The sequence below is a fragment of the Eublepharis macularius genome, chromosome 9 (genome assembly GCF_028583425.1).
Source record: "Eublepharis macularius isolate TG4126 chromosome 9, MPM_Emac_v1.0, whole genome shotgun sequence".
NCBI lineage: Eukaryota > Metazoa > Chordata > Lepidosauria > Squamata > Eublepharidae > Eublepharis > Eublepharis macularius.
Genome location: NC_072798.1, coordinates 42,306,774 through 42,326,746, shown reverse-complemented (window position 1 = coordinate 42,326,746; position 19,973 = coordinate 42,306,774).

Here is a 19,973-nt window from a genome sequence, read left to right as displayed (position 1 = left end):
GGAAAAAATCAACCCAAAAAGCCTCAGAAGAAAAGAAATACCTACATGAGAAAGTCCCTCAGAAAAGACTTCTGAGTAAATGTATCAGTCATAGGAATGGAGGACAGGTCTATTAATGGATCACAGTTAAATATAGTAGCCAGAGGGAAAGAATAAATGGACAGTTTTAACAGTGAGAGGAAATAAGCAAGGATTTGTACTGTGTGATTTCACTTATTCCTGAATGATCTGGAGTCAGGACTGAGTTATCTAAATTTGTGGATGACACCCAGTTTGTGCTGGATGCTAAAGCTCAAGTTAAGTATGAAGAGTGACAAAAGGGCCTTTCCAAATGGGTGCACGGGCAATAAAATAGCAATTGGAATTCATGGCATGAGTCCTACTACTCTATCTCCACACAGTTTGAAGCCATCCTCAGCCTAAGGAGCCCTCCGCCAACTCCAAGCAAATAAATAAATAAATAAATAAATAAATAAATAAATAAATAAATAAATAAATAAATAAATAAATAAAAATTCTACATATCTAGGCTTAACCCTCTTTAAATATTATTCTTAATTTTATTCTTAGCCCTTATCATTAAAAATGCATCTTTTCCTTCAACATAATCACCACTGAGGTGAAGTTTGTCATGGCTAAGGTAACCTTTGAATCCTCATCCTTTAAACCGTACTATCTTAATTCTATGAACAGACCCTGAAATCAATGGGGCTTAGAATGGAGTAACTCTTCTTAGGATTTCACTGTCCTTAGGACTGGATCCAGCCACTTCACGCTATAAAAATCATACCACGGACAATCTAAAATCATATGAGCCAATGTTTCAAGCTCTCTCGATCCACCTCCACCATAATATCTATCCTGGAATGCAATCTTCATGTAATGACACCTCAAAATAGCTCATGGAAGTTCACTCATTCTAGCTAAGAAAAAAACTGAAAATAACAAACAGACCCTGCGTGCTCTAAGATAGGTACTTACCCTGTCTAATTCTACTATTCTCTTTTTCAAGAGAGAGATTGTTACAGCTTTACCTAACTCCTGCAGAGTTAAGCTCATTTTTTAAGACCAAAGTACATGTTGGGAGGTTGATCACAGATTACTGGATTGGAAATAAAAACGGCCAATATTATAATATTGTTATATAATCCATGGTGCAGACACATTTACTGGTTTTGTTCATCCCATTTGAAAAAAAAATTGTAGAACATGAAAAGGGTAGGAAAGGGCAGCCCGTCCACCCGCAAGTCAATCCCCCTCTGTCCTGTCAGCTTGAAGAAGCCTGCCTGGCCTGGCCTGTTGCTCCTATGGGCGTGGGGGCTACTCATCTGTGGGGTGGATTTCCTGGTCCCTTCCCATCCGTGCCCTCCCACCTCTGTCCTGTGTCCTCCCTGATGTCTGCCACATCGAGCCTGCCTTTGCCAGATCCCAGTCATTGGCCTCCTCATTCAGCATTGTTGGTCCCAGGAGTCGTGTCAGGAGAAGAAACGATGTGACATCATTTCTGGAGAAGACTTGCAAGTGGCATCATGCCTCCCTAGGAAAAGTCCAAATATATAAAGTTCCTCATTAGCAAAAAAGAAACTAGGCTGCTGCTGTCTTGGTCTGGATCTCTTGGTTTCAGTGAAGCCAGGGCAGGTGCTTTAGAACTAGTGTTTATACCGCCATTGGTTGACCTATAGTCTCACTTTCAGGGAGTTGCTTGATTCCTGAAAAGGAATTAAACTTCTTACTAGTGTACTTAGCATCTAAAGGTTTTTAAAAACAGATTTTTCCATCTCCAGGACAGGTTGGAGCCCAAATAATTAGCAAGTTTTACAACAGGTAGTTGTTGGAGAGTAGCTTTTTAAAAATTCTGAGTTTTGGCTAGGTGTATTAGAGGGGTGATAAATTTTTGTGGGTTAGTGTGTTGTGTTAGTGAGAGTATAGTGCAGTAAAGCTAGGTTAAAAGTACTGTGGGGACAGAACAAGTGGGTGAAAATTAGAGGGAGGGGGACATGGAGTGGAGAGCTGTGGCTCTCCCCCTACCCAAACATAGGAAGCCTATCCCAGTGTGACCACCATTCACCAGCCCAGCCTACAGCTTAGCTGGAAACAGCAAGAGGGCTCACAAGGACCTCTTTGCTGATACAGCTGCAGGAGTGCCACCCCCACAAGTGCCTGAGGCAGGAGCTAGGCACCAAGAAAGGGGCCTCTGGCTCAGGCTCCCCCTCCTCCAGCTGTTGAGACCAGCAGCAGGAAGAGCAGCAGCATGCGCCGTCCTTTGGGGTGGACTTGGAATACATGAGTTTTCTGGTCCTCAAGTTCACCCCAGAGACTCAGAGGATGCTGGAGGAAATAGAGGGTAAGCCTTCCTCTGTTTTCTCTGAGGCCAGTAGCAGGCTTTTTAGGGAGAGGCAGGAGGAGAGTATGGTGGAAGAAGAGGAAGAAATGAAGGAAGTGCCCCACATCTCAACCATCTCTTTCTGCTCCCCTTAGAAACAGCGTGCCTACCCCAAGCACCCCAGGACATAGCTCCTGGGGTGCCTGTAGCTGCAGGCCAGTGTAGTGTCCCAATACCTTCAATGTCTGGTAGCACTTCCAGATGACTATACAAAATGCCAGCATTGTAAGGCCCAGGTGAGTTGAGGGAAAGAACTCAATCATCTCTTGACTACCAGACTCAGGAAACCATGGTCTAATCCACCATGCATAAGGGTGCGCCTAACACCGACACACAGCAGAATTCACATGTGCCAATGCATAGTGGATTAGACTAATGACCCCTGATGAAGTTGTCTTTATGAAACAAGAATTCAAATAGCCAGCCTCTTGTTGGGATTGTGTGTGTGTGTGGGGGGGGGTCTTCTTCCCCCCAATTCCGGCTCCATCTGCAATAGAAAAAAAACAAATGGTTAACACAAATTGATTGGATACTTATCCGCTGAAACATCATTTTCCTTCGGGAACAACTCGTTTTCACGCACCTACAGAGAAAAAGAAAGAGTAAAAGAAAAGAAAGAATGTACTATTAACTCTCTACTATATGAAATTCTCCCACCACCTTGAATGGATTTTTTTGGCCGTTGGTTTGATTGTATTTATTGTGGATTGCTTGATTATATGTATTATGGGTTATGGATACTTTGTAGGATTTTTAGATATTTATTGTGTAGAATTGTATTTATACTATTTATACATTAGCACTTAGCACTTTGCACTTACTTAATTCATAAAATTCTACATATCGATTACTCCCGGTGTGCGTTTCCACCTTGTTTCTGGTTTGCTTTACTGGGAAAGCTTCTTTGTCAGTTGTCCTGGAGAGTTGACCAGTTGGTCTTCCTGAAGGTCAACTTGCCGCTCTTCAGTTTCCTAGCTCTGAACTTTCAGAGTGAGTGAAGTGAGTACACCTTGTGGCCTGCATCCTCTGTCAGTCTGTGTTGAGGAAGTGGGGGAAAGTACTCTTCCCAAAGTCCAGCTTAGGCAGAAAACCAGCAGAATGGACACTTGATCCAGTTGGCACACCATAAATGCACACTCCAATTTGGAAACTCCACCCCCACCTCAAAAACACCAGCCCAGCCAGCATACTCTTGGACCATGGCATATATCTGTGCAGAAAATTAAGAAAAAACAGCACACAAATGTTCTCTTCCCACTGGAACAGGAAGATTAAGACAGAGTAGAGAATCTGGCACATCATGTAAGTGCCACAAACAAGCAGAGGCAAGCCTGCAGGAACACCCAAAATGAAGTTAGGGAATGCTATTGAGTTGTTCTTGTGTGTAATGCTAACTTCCTTCATTGCAGGGGTAGGAGGGAATAGGATGGCCAGTGATGAAGGAATGATGCAGCCTGAAGCTCTGTCTTGAGGCTCTTCTAAGCCAGTGAGTGTGGCAGTGCAGACTGCAGAGCAGACTGCAGAGAGAGGAGAACTAGCATTTCCTAGAATCACCCCTCCTTCTCACTGTCTGAGACCAAGAGGGATTCATCTTATACTAAGTTACAACTGTTTTAGGTGAGTAGTTGTGTTAGTCTGCAGTAGAACTGCAGGATTTGGGTCCAGTGGCACCTTAGAATGGAATTCTTACTGAAGAAGGGAGCTCTGACTCTCGAAAGCTTACACTCTGGACTCAAATTCTGCTAAGTCCACAACTGTGTTTGCTTGCCATTGCCTTGTGCTTGGTGGTTCTAGCTTCGTTCTGTTCTGTGTTGCTCCCCCACTGGCCCTAGCTTTTGCCTGGCTTCTGAGGGAGACATTGGTTCTGGTGAGCTGCGTTGCAACAGTGTCCCTTTCTTCAGTTCAACATGATTCTCTGGTTTGATGTTGGTCCCCTTGCTTCACTTTGGGTTCTGGGGGGATTCCATACCCTTGCTTCATTTTGGTTCTGTTGGGCTTTCTCTGGGTTGATCATGCATTCGGCAGTGTTGCCTTTGGCCAGTGGTAGCCTTGTCCCTGTGTGTTTCTGCCTGACAGGCAGTTTGGAGGTTTTTTCCACCGTAGGAAATAATGGAGAGTGGCTTGTTCAAGAGTCTGTAAAACTGGACCCCAGGGTCCAATCTTCGTGAAACCTGGAGGGAGGATCTTTAGTGGCCAGTCAGGAGGAGTAGATTCCTTATAAATTTGATGGAGTTTGCTTGAAAAATGCCCTTCTCCAGCAACCCAGATAGTTTTCCCTATAGGGAATAATGGCCAGATAAACCTGGTATTCTCCAATCTTACTGAACAGGATTAGAGAATCTTTCAGGGATATCAAATTTCATGAAATCCGAATCCAGATCAGCCATTTTTTGGTGCACATCCATACATTCTTATGGAATTTTCTCCCACAAGATACAGTGATGATAACTGTTGACTTTAAAAGGGGCTTATCCTTCCTGGGAGTAGAGATCCATCACTGGCTATTAATTAACTTGTGTTCAGAGGCAGTGTAGCTCTAAATATTGGTTATGCAAGACAAGCAATGAGAAACAATAGTTGCCTTCATTTTTTTCATTCAGGACTTCCTGGGAGCATCTAAGTAGCTATGGTGGGACACAGGCAGCTGGACTAGGTGGACTCTTGGACTAGTCCAGCAGGGCTGTTTTTATAACCAGTTGCCAGTGAATCCTTTGGATTCCTAGACTGATTTACCATCAGTAAGTCCTCTTCAATGTGCATTCATCCTATTAGGATGTACTTTTAATATACTCTCTATATCCTAATAGCTATTCTTGACCATTGGTTCCAAACAGCAAGTACCACGGAAGAACGGGCTCAAGTCAGATTATCAAGTTAGGACCAAATCTAAACTGGCATCAAATCCAAAGCAATAGCATAAAAGGAAAGTCAACAGGGGACAGTCCGCTAACCTGTTACTTTGCTGCAGGGGGGGTCAAAGTTTTCATGGGGGTAGTTCAGGCTACTGGGAAGTTGGGAAAGTGGAAAACGTTCACTAAACAGATTTGGGAGAAGCAGGGTTACTACTGGTGGGAAAGAAGGGGTAAATAATTTTTTTTAATAAACTTGATCATTCACATTGGAGGGGTGATTTATGTAGAGAACCGTCAGTTTTCCTGTACCATCATTGCAGAACATCCATCTGTTGTTGACATTCAATGTGTTCAGCATCTCTTCCTCATAGCCACAAGCTGGTGATGTAAGATTCTGTTTTCCCATCCTAAAGCTTATTTCCTTCCATGTGATGTGCACATGCTGGAAGGCAATAAGAACCACACTTGTTCTTCCTCTGTTCCTGGGACCCTGAGCTTTTACGCCTGTATTTCTCCCCACACAGAATGCTGTGATAGTTTGCATCAGTGTTGCTACAGGAAAACAACAAGCTCTATAGGAGAAAAGTGGTAGGAACTGCAAAAACCCCTGGTCCACAGTACAAGCTTCAGCATCACCATTCAGTCCTACATCAGAGATATAGTGAATATAACAGTCCAGTTGACATACTGCTATTTTAATTGAGATAATATGTACACTTCTTTTGTCACGGGCAGTTATATTTCTACTTTGCCTGACACTTGCCACTCATCCCTCTTCGACAATAGTCACAGTGATAATTATTGTAGAGTCAAGCAACAAAGCTATCTACAATTCAAGGTGCCCATATGTACATAAACACTTGTTATAAAATGATAAAGAAATAATGTTAAAAACATTATCATAGCATCATGTATGAAAGCCCCCAACACAGATCTGATGCAGTTTACCCACACTTTGAAGAAAAGATGCATCCAGATTTAATCACAGATTATATTCACAGTAAACTTGCACACAGTCCCAGGATAATAGCAGCAATAGTTCCATAAATGCCTTGACCTTTGATAGGTCCTTTTGCCATGCAGATGGAAGTTCATATGTTTTATGTACAGTGGCTGATGTTGCCTTCATGAACGCTCCCAGAAAAATCTAAGGGGAAAGTGTTGTTCTCAAATACAGCTGCTGTTTTTTGAGTACTCCTTTACAGACTCGCATATAGATGGTTGAGTAGGATTCATCACCAAAAGTTGTTCCAAGGCTCCAGTCTTAATAGTACTTAACAAGAAATAACACATTAAGCTCAATAATATTTACTTCTGAGAAAGTATGTTGAGGATCAGGCTGGTATGCAATGAATTTGCAAGACCTTTTTAATATATAGACTTACAGATTTCCTTCGTTAGATTTATAAACATCCTTCTTGAGAAACCCATCCATCCCAAAGTCATTTCCTACAGCAGTGGAGTTAAATTCTGGAAGTGGTAGATCATCTTCTAGTCACTGAATCAAAAAACTATTTAATAACATAATTTGAAAACATTTTGTTTGAAGATCTGCAGAGCATTTTACCAATTGGGCAAAGAAAAAAATCAGGAAGAGGTATTTGTACCTAGATATACTGTTGTTACTCTTGCTTTATCCCATCTGGTCTGTGTATATCATTCAACTGACTGACAAAATTGAGGTCATAAAGCACTGCCAAAGATCTTATTTCAGTTGCTTTGTAATTATTCATCTGATTTAAGCAGTTGATGTTAATAAGACTGATGAAGAACTTGCAGCCTGGTGGAATCAATCAAGGCCACTGGAGGATGGAACAGAGAGCCTTGTACCTCAAAGTTACTCGATAAGGTCATGCTCACATTATCAGCAACTGAAGGCTGATCTTGATTGGTGCCAAGGTCCACCTAGTAATCTGCGTTATTAAGGGAACAGGCAGGTCCTTGCTTTTTTTACCAGACAAAATGTATGAAGACACTGCTAGTAGCAGTTTTGAAGAGAGATAGCATGCATTAGCCTTGACTTGGAGAGCCCAGGTGAGCCTGATCTCGTCAGATCTTAGAAGCTAAGCAGGGTCGGCCTTGGTTAGTAATTGGATGGGAGACCTCCAACCAAGACCATTGGTGCAGAGGCAAGCAATGGCAGACCACCTTTGTTAGTCTCTTGCCATGAAAACCCCATAAGGGGTCACCATAAGTCAACTATGACTTTAGGGCACTCTCCACCACTCCAGTGTGCATTAAGTACACATCTATAACCCTCAGTCCAATATGGTCCCATTCCTGCCTCTCTCTGGGCCAAGCTAGATGTGCAGGTTTTTAAAGAGGTGGGTTCCCCAGACCCAACTCAAGTTCCCTGTAGCTACACAGGAGCTTTGGGGAATAACTGTTAAAAGTAAAGGAGAGCCCAAACAGAGAATGCCTCCATGGGGGAGGAGGGGTTCCTCCTTCCCCCCTCAAGCCATTTCCCCACGTCAAAATAGCAGGGGAGGAAGGTTTTTTCCTATTTTTTCCGCTCCACGTGGAGCAGTAAAAACAGGAGGGACTCCCCCCCCCATGCTATTGTGACATGAGGAAGTGGCTTGAGGGAGAAGGAAGGAACCCCCTCCTTCCCCCATGGAGATATTCTGAGGCCCTTTGGACTCTCCTTTATTTTTTAAGAGCCATTTACTTTTGAACTGCTGTATGGTTGTGGAAACCTGCATGTCTAAAGAGACCAACAGCCTTTAAAAACCTGCACAACTATAGAGACCCTCGGCCACAACACAAATTAAGGCAAGCACAGGACCAGTGTAACTATGCCATATCCATGGCCAAGTAGAGCTTACTGTTGCACAACCCTGTTCTTGCATTTTTGGCAATTACTCGATCCCCAGTTTAGCACAAAAGGATCAGAAGAGGCTCCTTTCCAGGCACACCCTAAGGCTTTGATTGTCTACCACTTAATCTGAAGTATTGTTGATTATTTAATGGGACTGTTCTATGAAAGTACTATTGCAACACACTAATCACAATTATCCTCACAGCCAACTGGCAATTTTGGACCATAGAAATTGAGAGACAATTCACACATTCTTCTGGTGGGCTTTCTTTCTTTTTTTTTGAAAAAATTTTTATTGGGTTAGAATCCATTATTTTTACATTTACATTCAATTTTCCCCAAATTTTTCATTTCTAACCCCCTCCCTTTCCCCCCCTTTTGTTGACTTCCAACAGTTTTCCAACCCTTTGTCCCTTTTCCCTTACTTCTATTAAATTCCTCTATCTAAAACAAATATATATTCTCCATTATACTAAGCAGTACATCCTTAACTATTTTTTCTTATTATATACCCAAACTGTAAGTCTTTGTTTCCATCTTAGATAAACAATTTATCCCATTTTCCATTTTTAAATATTTCTATATATCATAAACCTATATATCATAAACCATAAAAATCTTACACATTTAAATCAAACAATTTGACTTATTCTCTATATATTACTCATTCTGTCTTTTTATGGTAATTCTATATAACTCTCATCACCTAGTCAATCAATTTGACTCGTCTATACCTTCAGACATTCAGTTTGGTGCATTATACAAATCTTATCAAAGAAAGAAAATATTATTAGTTACTCAATCCTTATATTTAATCCTTATAGTTAATTATTTTCTATCAATATTCTATTTATTAACCTATATATATATATATATATATGTCAATCTGTTAATCTAACTGCTTATAAATTCACATTTATCACTTCTCCCCCCGGTAAAGTCACCCCCCTCTATATTTTATTATACTTCAATAGTTCTCAAACTGCCACAGTTTTCCTCCCACCTCCCATTTCTTCTCCAAATATTGTTTCAGCTTCTCCCAGTCTGTGTTAAACTGCCCTGAGTCCAGATTTCTCAGTTTTCTTGTCATCTTGTCCATTTCCGCCATGTACAGCAATTTGTAGATCCAATCTTCGATAGTTGGCACTTCCTGTACTTTCCATTTTTGCGCATACAATAGTCTAGCTGCTGCCGTCATATAAAATATCAGCGTCCTATGATGGGCTGGAATTCCCTCCATTCCCAAGTTCAGTAGCAGGAGTTCTGGGTTCTTATTTACTTGAAATTGTAAAATTTCACTCATTTCTCTTATTATTTCCCCCCAGTACTGCCTGGCTACCTCACACGTCCACCACATATGGTAGAGGGAGCCCTCATGCTTCCTGCATTTCCAGCATGTATTAGAAGTGTTCAAATTCCCTAGCACAATCTTCTTTGGTGTCATGTACCAACGATAGATCATTTTGTAGATGTTCTCTTTAATATTTGTACATGTCGTTGTCTTCATTGTAGTCTTCCACAAGTATTCCCATGCCTCCATTGTTATTTCTTTATTAAAATTTATAGCCCATTTCACCATTTGTGTTTTAACTGTCTCATCCTCAGTATACCATTTCAGCAGTACTTGGTATACCTTGGATATTCTTTTCTTGTCCTCTTTAAGAAGGGTCTGCTCTAGTTCCGAATTCTCTATTCGTATACCTCCTTTTACAGAGTCCGAGTTATACAAATCTCTGATCTGTCTATACTGGAACCAATCGTAATTAGGTGATAGTTCCTCTTGCGTCTTTATTCTAAGTTTAGATGCTTCTACTTTAGTTATTTCTTTGTATGTTAAACATTGTCGTTCATTATCAACAGCTCTCGGGTCTATCACCTCATATGGAACCACCCACCAAGGAGTTCCCTTCTGGTGGGCTTTCTTTATGCAATTACTTCTGACAGTCACTGAGTATATTCTAACATCCATCTTGCAAATTGCAAGTACAGTCCAAAAATTCAACCCTGTGATCACAAAAGTAGTTGATCTAATAATACATAAAATATATATAATATATATATAATATAGAGAGAGAGTTATACATTAGATAGAAAAAAATCCAAATACAATAAATCATTGAAGCAACAACTCCAAGTTCAACCAATTTTAGAAGTCCAATAAAATTGCTGGACATGTTTCAACTCCCATCTTCATCAGTGGCTATTGTGCAGCATGCAGACTTCATCCTCTTCAGCGCATATTTATGAAGATTCATCCATATCTTCATTTGTAGAAAAAAATAATTGCTCAAATGAGACTTTAAAGTACTGAAGTTTCTAAGCTAGAGCCACAGTAATTTTCATAACCCATTATAAAGATTTCCAGACCTCTTGTTCTATTGCATAAAGATAAATATAGTATGCACCAGAGATACACAAATAGTGTAGTGATCTTTCCAAACACGTCAGCATATTTTGGAGCATTGAAATGGTATTCTGAAATAATCCATGTACTGATCATGCACATAATATTTTCTCTACATGGTAGATGCATGAGTAATTGTGATGTACAGATTGGATCCATGTCTTATATTCTGCCCAACAGAAGTTTGCTTGCTGTGGGCTCGAATCTGATTGGAGCCAAAGGAATGGAAGGAAATGCATTCTCTCTCTCAAAATTTTCAGGAGGTGCGGAAACTCAGCTATAGAGCAGGTACTTTGTATGTCAGATATCCCAGATTAAATCTCTGTTATCACTAATGAAAAGGATCTCGAGCAGCAGGGAGGGAAAGACCTCTTGAGACCTTAAAGAGCTGCTGTCAGTCAAAATGAACAATACATAGCTGGACAAACCAGTAGTCTGCCAGTTTAATATGCAAATGTTGGGAGTGATTGTGTGGAGAAAACCAGCCACAAACAAGTCTGAGTGTTTTTCTTGCTCATCATGATGGTGAGAGACTGATCTGGATGAACAAAGAAGCTGCTGCCATCTGCTCTGGCAATTAATAAAACGTTTCAAGTTTTCCAGTGGATATAACTATATCGCATTTTTATCCTGTTCTTCCTCCAAGAAGTTCAGGGGAGCATACATGCTGCCCCCCCATTCATCCTCAGAGCCCTTTTCTATAGCTTAGAGAGTGATTGGCTCAATGCTGCCTAATGACCCTTATGGCAGAATCAGAATTTGAACCCAAGTCTTCCCCTCATATAACACTGCAATTCACTCACTCTTTATTCCATTCATAAGCAATCACATTTTGGACTTTTGTCCTGTTGAAGAACGTATTGGTTTTCTTTATATAAGCAAGCAAGTTTTGTATCAGAGACTGATGAGGCAATATGAGGTTATGTAAAAGTATTTATATTACACTAATGAAACAAACTACTCCATATATCCATTGCTGGACTCTAGAGCCTCCAATTTTTCACAGAAGCAGCTCTCTCCAACTAAAAAAACTACATAAAGAAAGTTAAAAGTTCAGACTACCCTATTAGATAGGTTTCAGTTTCATTGAAGAATACCCCAGAAACCCTTTCTATTTCATTTAGCATGAACAGAAAAAGAGGAAATATGCCCCTTCTATTTTGTGTCAGTATTGTGTTGTTGTTTCTTTAGTGTTCTAGTCTGAGAAGATGGGCACGAACAGGGGAAAAAATAAACTGTGCGGTTTGTGGTTCATTGTGTTTCACGAACTGCGAACTCTTACGAATTTGCCCCGGCTTGCAAACCGGTTTGTTTGGTTTATGAAAATATCACTTCTGGGCAGCAGAAGGTCATTTATGGGGCTGCAGAAAGCCCATCCCCCACATTGCATAGGAAACGGATTGATTGGCGCCAGGCTATTTGCAGTAACAAACCAAAAAACGAACCAAATGTACCAGCCTAAAAGTTTGGGGCAGTTCGTCAGAAATGGGCTCTGAACAACGAACTGGCCCAGTTCGTGATGAATTTTGGTTCATATTTTGGTTTGTGCCCACCTCTAGAGAGAACATTGCTAGGAAAAGCACTATGTGAAATACAGTATAATATTACTAATCTGGTTGGCCTGAAGGGCATTCTCAATAACCATATAATCAGACATATAGATAAACTGAGTACTACTTGACAAGTAATTCAGCATTGATATGGAGACAAAGCACTGGAGAGGAATAATGAAGACATTTGAGTAACAAAGGTTCAAATAACTGGGAAGTTCTGCACAAGACATTTCCAAGTGAGAACTGTAGTATGCCTTCATAGTTAAATAAAATAAAACCTTAGGTTTTAGGAAACAGCAAACTTCCTACGAAAGAAATGCAAAAAGGATGCTAGTTACATGGTATACACCTGTGCACACACATATGTATTCCTTCATTCCCAGTCTTGTTTGGAACTCCCAACCCATCACTGGGGAATAGTGGGGGTAGGAAACAGGCTTCAAGGAGGAAACTGGACATTTATGGTGTTTCACAGCCCCCTCTTTCCCCCTATCCCTATAGAGCGACTGAGAAGAAAATAAGCCTAGCAACGATACAACCAAAGCAAGCGCTGCTAAATGGCTCATTGGTTACTATGGCAACCGACTCGCTCGGCTCCAGCTGCTTATCCCACGGTCCCTCTGTCACCCTATTTTTAGCCTGAAATGAAAGAATTGGACTTCTTAAAAAGATGCATGCAATCTTACTTTTTAAAAGATGAATTAAGGATCTGAGGTGAGGCCATTACTGGGATGCTTCCGATCTAGAACAAAACACGTGTTGTGCTTTGCTGCTGATGTTTGAAGTGGAATGAGCGAGCCACTGGACCTCCAAGTGGTGAGCATGGTAAGTTTGAGCCTTTGAAGTGAACCATTTCTTGAGGATTTAGGGGATGTAGGAGATACAGAATTGAGGAAACTCTTTTTACTGGCCTGATTGGGTGCCTAAATTCTTAAACATCAAGATCTGACGAAAGCTACTATTTCTGCTTAGAATCTCTCCACATGTTCAGAAAAAGGACACGACACAGCTCTCAAGGACTGTTCATTTAGTATGCAGGTGCAGAAGAATTCAGAAAACTAGTTCAACCAAAAGAAGACTAAGCTAGAAACTTCTCCTATAACTTTCCTCATGATGTAAGTTTTCACTTGTGGTTCTCGCACTAGAAAGAAGTACAGTCTTAAGAAAACTATAACATGACTTGTTCAATATATCCAATCATTTATCAAAAGATGAATTATGACAGTGCCCATATAACGACTTAATAAACCAGTCTTCAGTATCAGGTTGTCAAGAGCTGAGGAGCATCCGCACATCATTGGATATTGTGCTACTTTTGAACTACAGCAATCATTTGCAATTGGGTTTTCCTGTGTGGACAAGATAATCCAAGAGATGAATGACTGCTGTAGCACAGTGACCCTGCACTATCTATTGCCAAATGAATGCAGCCTCACTCTGCACAAAGCTGCCTTTGAAAAATGCCCCCAAACTTCTAGTGGTAAAAAAAATGAATCAGTATTTAAGAATAATTATCTTCTTCTTAGGTCAGTACTTGGGGTTGTGTACTAGCTAATGGAAGGGCCAATTTAGAATTCCTAACAGAGCGTAGGCATGAATGTTGGCTGAGTGGGTTTGAGTCACTTCTGAAATGCCAAATCATGGTAAAGACTAAAGAGACACAGAGGTGTTTTAACACTTGTGCTTGCGATTCAGCCATTTACTTTACTATCACCAAGGCACTTTAGGCAACTTTTATGGACCTACCGTTCATGTGGATTGAAAAGTAAGCTGTAGGTACAATGAAGCAATCACATGACAATTGCATCACCGCGTGTCAAACAAAACCTAAATATGATCAATTCACTATGCCAATTGATTATATGACTGGCCCTCGGAGCAGTAATGGAAAGAATTAAGTGGATACTAGACCAGACCATACTGTCAGAATAAGAGGAGGACGAAACTTGATTGTAGTGTTTTCAAGAAACTCTTTCTCTCATGTGGAGAAAAGATGGTGATTCACATGACTATGGGTCTTATTGGGCTGTTCTCTTCTGCAGTTTCATTTCCGACACCAAACTGAGAAAAACAGTTGAGTATCATGAAATGAGTCTTGAATTTCACCGTCTTGGTTTATAAAAGGCCCTACAAATGAGCTCTCTGTAGTGAAGGAGTGTTCATAAAAATAATGTCACTCAGGACAGGAACTGCAGAATCCTTTAATTTTATTTTTAAAAGTTTTTTCTGCTCATTGCTGTAATTAGTTGTTTTTAAAATAAAGTTTTTGTACTGTTTTATTGTTTTTAACTGCCTTGGCTGCCAGTTATCAAGGAGAAAGGCTGGCTTATAAACATTTTAAATTAATTAAAGCTGTGACCTCTTTAAAGCAGTTTAAATTGCATACAATTTATTTCCTGTGCAAGAACTACTGCCCACCATAGCCTTATAAAGAATTCATATGTATAGTATCAGAGAATGCACACTTAATCATTCAAGTTGGAATTCCTCTCATATCAGTTTCCTCTCTCATGACCAATTATGAATAGATTTCATTGACTTGTTCCTTGTACTTGTAACCAAAGAATCTCACAGTTCCAGAATGGGAAACCTGAATTATTAAACAGTTGCACAGATCAATAACTGCTTTCATGCTAACAAATGAGAACAAGTGAAACAAAAAGCAGCTCTTCACATCTCAGGAAAAGATGTGTTTACTATGAATGAAATCAGGAGTAAGATGATAGGTTCATGAAGTGGGACCAATATTGTTACACACAGAATGCAACAAAACAGTTACACAGTCAAGGATGATGGCTTATGCTTTACACAACAATGTTTTCTGTTGTTCTTTCATTTCAGGTTTAACAAAAAGTCTTTTCCTCTATGTCAGCAGAGTACACTTTTGGTGTAGCTGAAGAAACTAGATTTCTATTCCTCAAATCATTTATAGCACAGACCCTTCCTATTTTGTTTGGATCTGTATCCTCATATACCAAATGCCTAACTCTCGTGGCATATACAGTGATGGCTGCCTCCATTCCAAACAAGGCTCATAATATTTATTTAATTAATTTAAAACATTTATGTGCCACCTTTCTACACATAGGGTCTCCAAGGCAAGTTCATTCTCTTTTCTCTGCTATTATTTTTGATTGAAGAGAATCAAGCACCATCTATTAAATACATTTGCATGGATAATTCTCACAAATGTATGTACAGCTAGCACAGATTTCTGCATCTAATTTTACTTTGTCAGTATTATTATGGCAATTAATATTCGTGGGATTATCTAGAAACAGCAAGAGATGTTTGCTCTCTTGGACATCTTGGAAATACATCTTTTATAAAACAAGCTTTAAAAGAGGCCACTGAATTTTAATGTATTAGAGGTAATTGCCCATGGAAGAGAATGTGATATATCCAGACCAAAATCATCTTCTTCTGAACATGGGGCCATCAAATGCCTTTTTATGATAAGCTGGTTCTAACTATGGCTGTAGATGCAAGACATACGCCATCAATGATTTCACAGACTCATACAATTGAACTCAGCCAGAAGTTGTAGAAACAGTGGAATCTCAGATTCTAAGGTACTTCACTATGTCCAGTTCATAGGAACTCTTATGAGAATGCTACATGGATAGTGATGGAAGATTCCTCCTTTTTCTAGCAATGAACCCCCTTTGACCATCGGACTCATGAATTTAGATGTAACTTAGGTACATACCAATAGCCATTTAACATGTCACCCAGTTTGTTGAGGTTTGGAAGCTGTGTTGTGCTTTGGTTAAGATTTTTGTTTTATTCTTAATCATGTGCCTTGTTTCTTTGCCACCTCCTAGTGAACTGAAGAACAGCTTCAAAATCCTCTTCAGCCTTTAATTCAAAGCCAGTTCTATAACCCTAATCATGCCTTTACCTTTGATCATTAAACCCATATTTTCTCTAATGCTTACACTACAAAGCCATTATATGATCAAACACTACCAGTCTTCAAATAAAATATCAGCCAAACAATGATCTGGGCAGTATTTTTTCTTTTTACTCAACAGAATCCTAAAATGCAATCAAACATACTAACTGGAAACAAAACATAAACAGATTTTGAGAATAAACATCCAGCCACACAATCCTATTGTTAATGTAAACCCACTAGTATTTACAGCTAGTTATTTACTTGAATATCATGCTACATAGTCTATTATCATAGCTTCTCTCAGCAAGCCACCTTATTAACCATCATTGTAGCCATTCTTCCAAAATCCTCTCCTCACAAACTAACAATTAACAACAAATAATCCATCAATACAAAATAACAAAAATATTAAAAATCCAACATAAAATCTGTCAATTAAAGTAGCTCAATCTCTACCAGAAAAAATCACTTCCCAGCTGATGAAAAATTATGTGTGTGCTTACATATCACCCTTCTAGACAAATTAGTGTCATGCTCAGAGCGGTGAACAACTCAGGGCCAAGCCAGAAGTGACAAATTACACTTGAATGGCAAGTGAACAGACTCGCGTGTATTCCTCCCTGTTCCCTTGTGCTCCATTTGCGCTCCACTCAATTACTGTGGAACGCAAGTGGAGCGCAAGCAAACAGGGAAGAATACACGTGAGTCTGTTCACTTGCCATTCAAGTGTAATTCGTCACTTCTAGCTTGGCCCTCAGTGTTATTATCCCCACACTACAGCTGGGGAGCTGGGGCTGAGGGGAATGGCTTACCCAAGGACACCTGCAGAGCTCATGGCAGAGTTGGGATTCAAACCAGCAAAGTGCTGATTCGCAGTCCCAACCACTTCATCACTATGCTACTGCAGCACTACACAAATAAATAAATAAATTACTATATGTTTCATTACAAGCACAAACAGTAAAAAAGTAAAGTATGAAAATCAAATCATCAGGCCCCTAGATTAGGGCTGCTAATGATCTAGAGAGAAAATGCTCTACCTCTTTAACTAGTGCTTAATAGGATGTTATTTACCTGGCAGTATCATTTACCTCCGTGCCATGAAAATCTTCAAATGCTCATTTCCATACACCAAGCTTCTATTAAAAGGGCAAGTCATTTCTTCCTGAGGTTGTTGGCAACCCTATTCTAGATTGTTTAGGATCACGTGCAGCAGTCTGCTTCTGAAAGATCAATGCCAGGTAAAGGGCAACTTGCCCAGGTGTTTCATACACTGCAAGGGAACTACTGCAAAATTTCTGGAAGCTGAGAAACCACCTAAGAGCTGTTGTAAAACTTATTCATGGAAAGTAATGCAGGTTACAGCAGCATCCAACCAAGGTAGTCAAGGGATGGCTTTGATGCAGTCTCTTCCATCCAGGCTGTGGTCTGATCATTCCCCAAAATTAGCAGCAACACAGGTTTGGGAAAGACTGGAGGAAAGCTGGAGAAAACCTTGGAGATGCACAAATGCGCCATGATGCTGCAGGGAAGCAGGGGGGATGGAAACTTCCCAGAAACATCAAACCCAGGGCAAAGAACTCATGTGGGAAAAGGTCAGCATGAGAAGCAAGCAAGTTGCAGTGGCTCCCATGTTGTTAGGGTAACATATGAGAGACAGTCAGAATTTAAGAAGAATAATTCAAACAACAACAAAAGAATCATTTAGATTGTATGCAGTTTATAGATTCATTACAATCACACACAAAAAGTTACACATGAAATAAAAGGGAAGGGATCTCTTGGCTTTTGTTGTGCTTGTTTCTTCCATCATGCAAGCTCTCAGTTGTTTCCTTTGTTACATTTTCTTGTACAGCTTGAAATGACTCGCAATGCTTTTCTTGGGCATCTTTGATATAAGCAGCATTTTTTAAAAAATCTCCATGTGTTCTAATTGCAATGTGATTATTTATACTGCTATGCACTTCCGCTGGTTTGAATAATTCTTTTCCCTTCTGCATGCTGAGACACTTCAAAGATCAGCAAAATGACATCTCCAACCCATCCAGCATTCTCCATATTAGCCTTCAATAATGGCCAAGGCCCTTTTTCTCGAACTGTCTGGTTTTCAAGATCAGCTGGCAACAGAATACACAAGTCTCAATAGCATGTCTGTGTATCACCCAAATACATTAGGTAGAAGTCATAACTAGGGATGTGCGTTTCGGCATTCAGAATGCCGAAAGAATGCCGAAACAAAAGTGTTTCGGCTTCTTTCGGGGAATGCCGAAACGTTTCGGGGAATGCCGAAACGTTTCGGGTAGCCGAAAGAAAAAAGCCGAAACGTTTCGGGATTCTTTCGGCTTTCTTTCGGCTTTTCTATGGGAAAATGCCTCCGTCTTCCAGGACGCCTGGAGGAGGCATTTTCCCACCGAATAAGCCCAAAATTGGTGGGGACCTTCCTCTAACCCTTCTCTAACAACCACCCAAGTTTCAGACAGATTGGACTTTGGGGGGCCATGTTATGGCCCCCCAAAGCAGGTCCCCCCATCCTCCCATAAGAAAGCGAAGGAGCAGCATATTGTTAGCATGCTGCTGCTGATCTTTCTTCATTATTTCCTATGGGGAAAAAATGAAGAGGCAGGCTTCCTTTGCCAGGGGTGGCATTTTGCATGCAAAATGCCCCCCAACCCTCTGGGGCCCTTCTCCCACCCCTCCTCCCACCCCCCACCAAGGCTCAGCCTGCTCCCACTTGGGGGGGGCATTTCATGGCCTCCCCAAGTAGGTGCTCTGCTCTCATCTCTACCACTGACAGCTGGGGGAGGCTTGTGTTGCCAGGGGTGGCATTTTGCATGCAAAATGCCCCCCAGCCCTCTGGGGCCCTTCTCCCACCCTTCCTCCCACCCCCCACCAAGGCTCAGACTGCTCCCACTTGGGGGGGCCATTTCATGGCCTCCCCAAGTAGGTCCTCTCAGCCCCTAAAGTCCACCCCTTACAGCCCCACACAAACCCAATTCCCCCCCAGCTGCCACACACAGACCCAAATCCCCACATTAGCCCCTCACAGACCCAAATCCACCCCCACCTGCCCCACACCCATAACCCCAGGAACAGGCTGGCAAAGGCCAGCCCTCTCCCTTTGTTCCCTATGCTGGGAACTTCTAAACTCTCTTTCCCTGGGCAATTCTGCACAGCCCAGGGGTGCCACAATGGTGGGCACACTTCTGAGTGCCAGCTGGTCCCTGTGAAAGAGCACCTGAACCACAGACACCCTCCCTCAAATTCCCCCACCACCTACAGAGATGGCTGGCCAGCCAGCCCCATTGTTCCCTATGATGGGAACCAACTGCACAACAAAGAATAAAACAAGAACAACACAAAATAAAGTTTTAAAAAAATTATATTCTCCCTTCCAAAGTACAAGTAGGCAAAGCATTATGACACATTACACCAGCAGTCCCCCACACAGAAAAATTAAAACAAAACTCACTTAACATCAGAGAATCACAAAGCATGATTCCTGTCAAAAACACTTTATTTCTTGAACAGCTTTAGGTTACACAGCAGGGGGGAACACCAAAGGGCATGGCAGCACTATCTTACACAAAAATAACACAACTCACTTAACATCAGAGAATCACAAAGCACAATTCCTGTTAAAAACACTTTATTTCTTGAACAGCTTTAGGTTACACAGCAGGGGGGAACACCAAAGGGCATGGCAGCACTATCTTACACAAAAATAACACAACTCACTTAACATCAGAGAATCACAAAAACACAATTCCTGGCAAAAACACTTTATTTCTTGAACAGCTTTAGGTTACACAGTAGGAGGGCACAACAGGGCATGATAGCAATGTACTACAAAAAATAATACAACCCACTTCACCGTTTTTGACAGCAATTGTGTTTGTGTGATTCTCTGATGTGAAGTGAGTTGTGTTATTTTTGTGTAGTACACTGCTTTCCTGCTCTGTGGTGCCTTCCTACTGTGTAACCTAAAGCAGTTACAGAAATAAAGTGCTTTTGACAGCAATTTTTTGGGGTGATTCTTTAATGTGAAGTGAGTTGTGTTATTTTTGT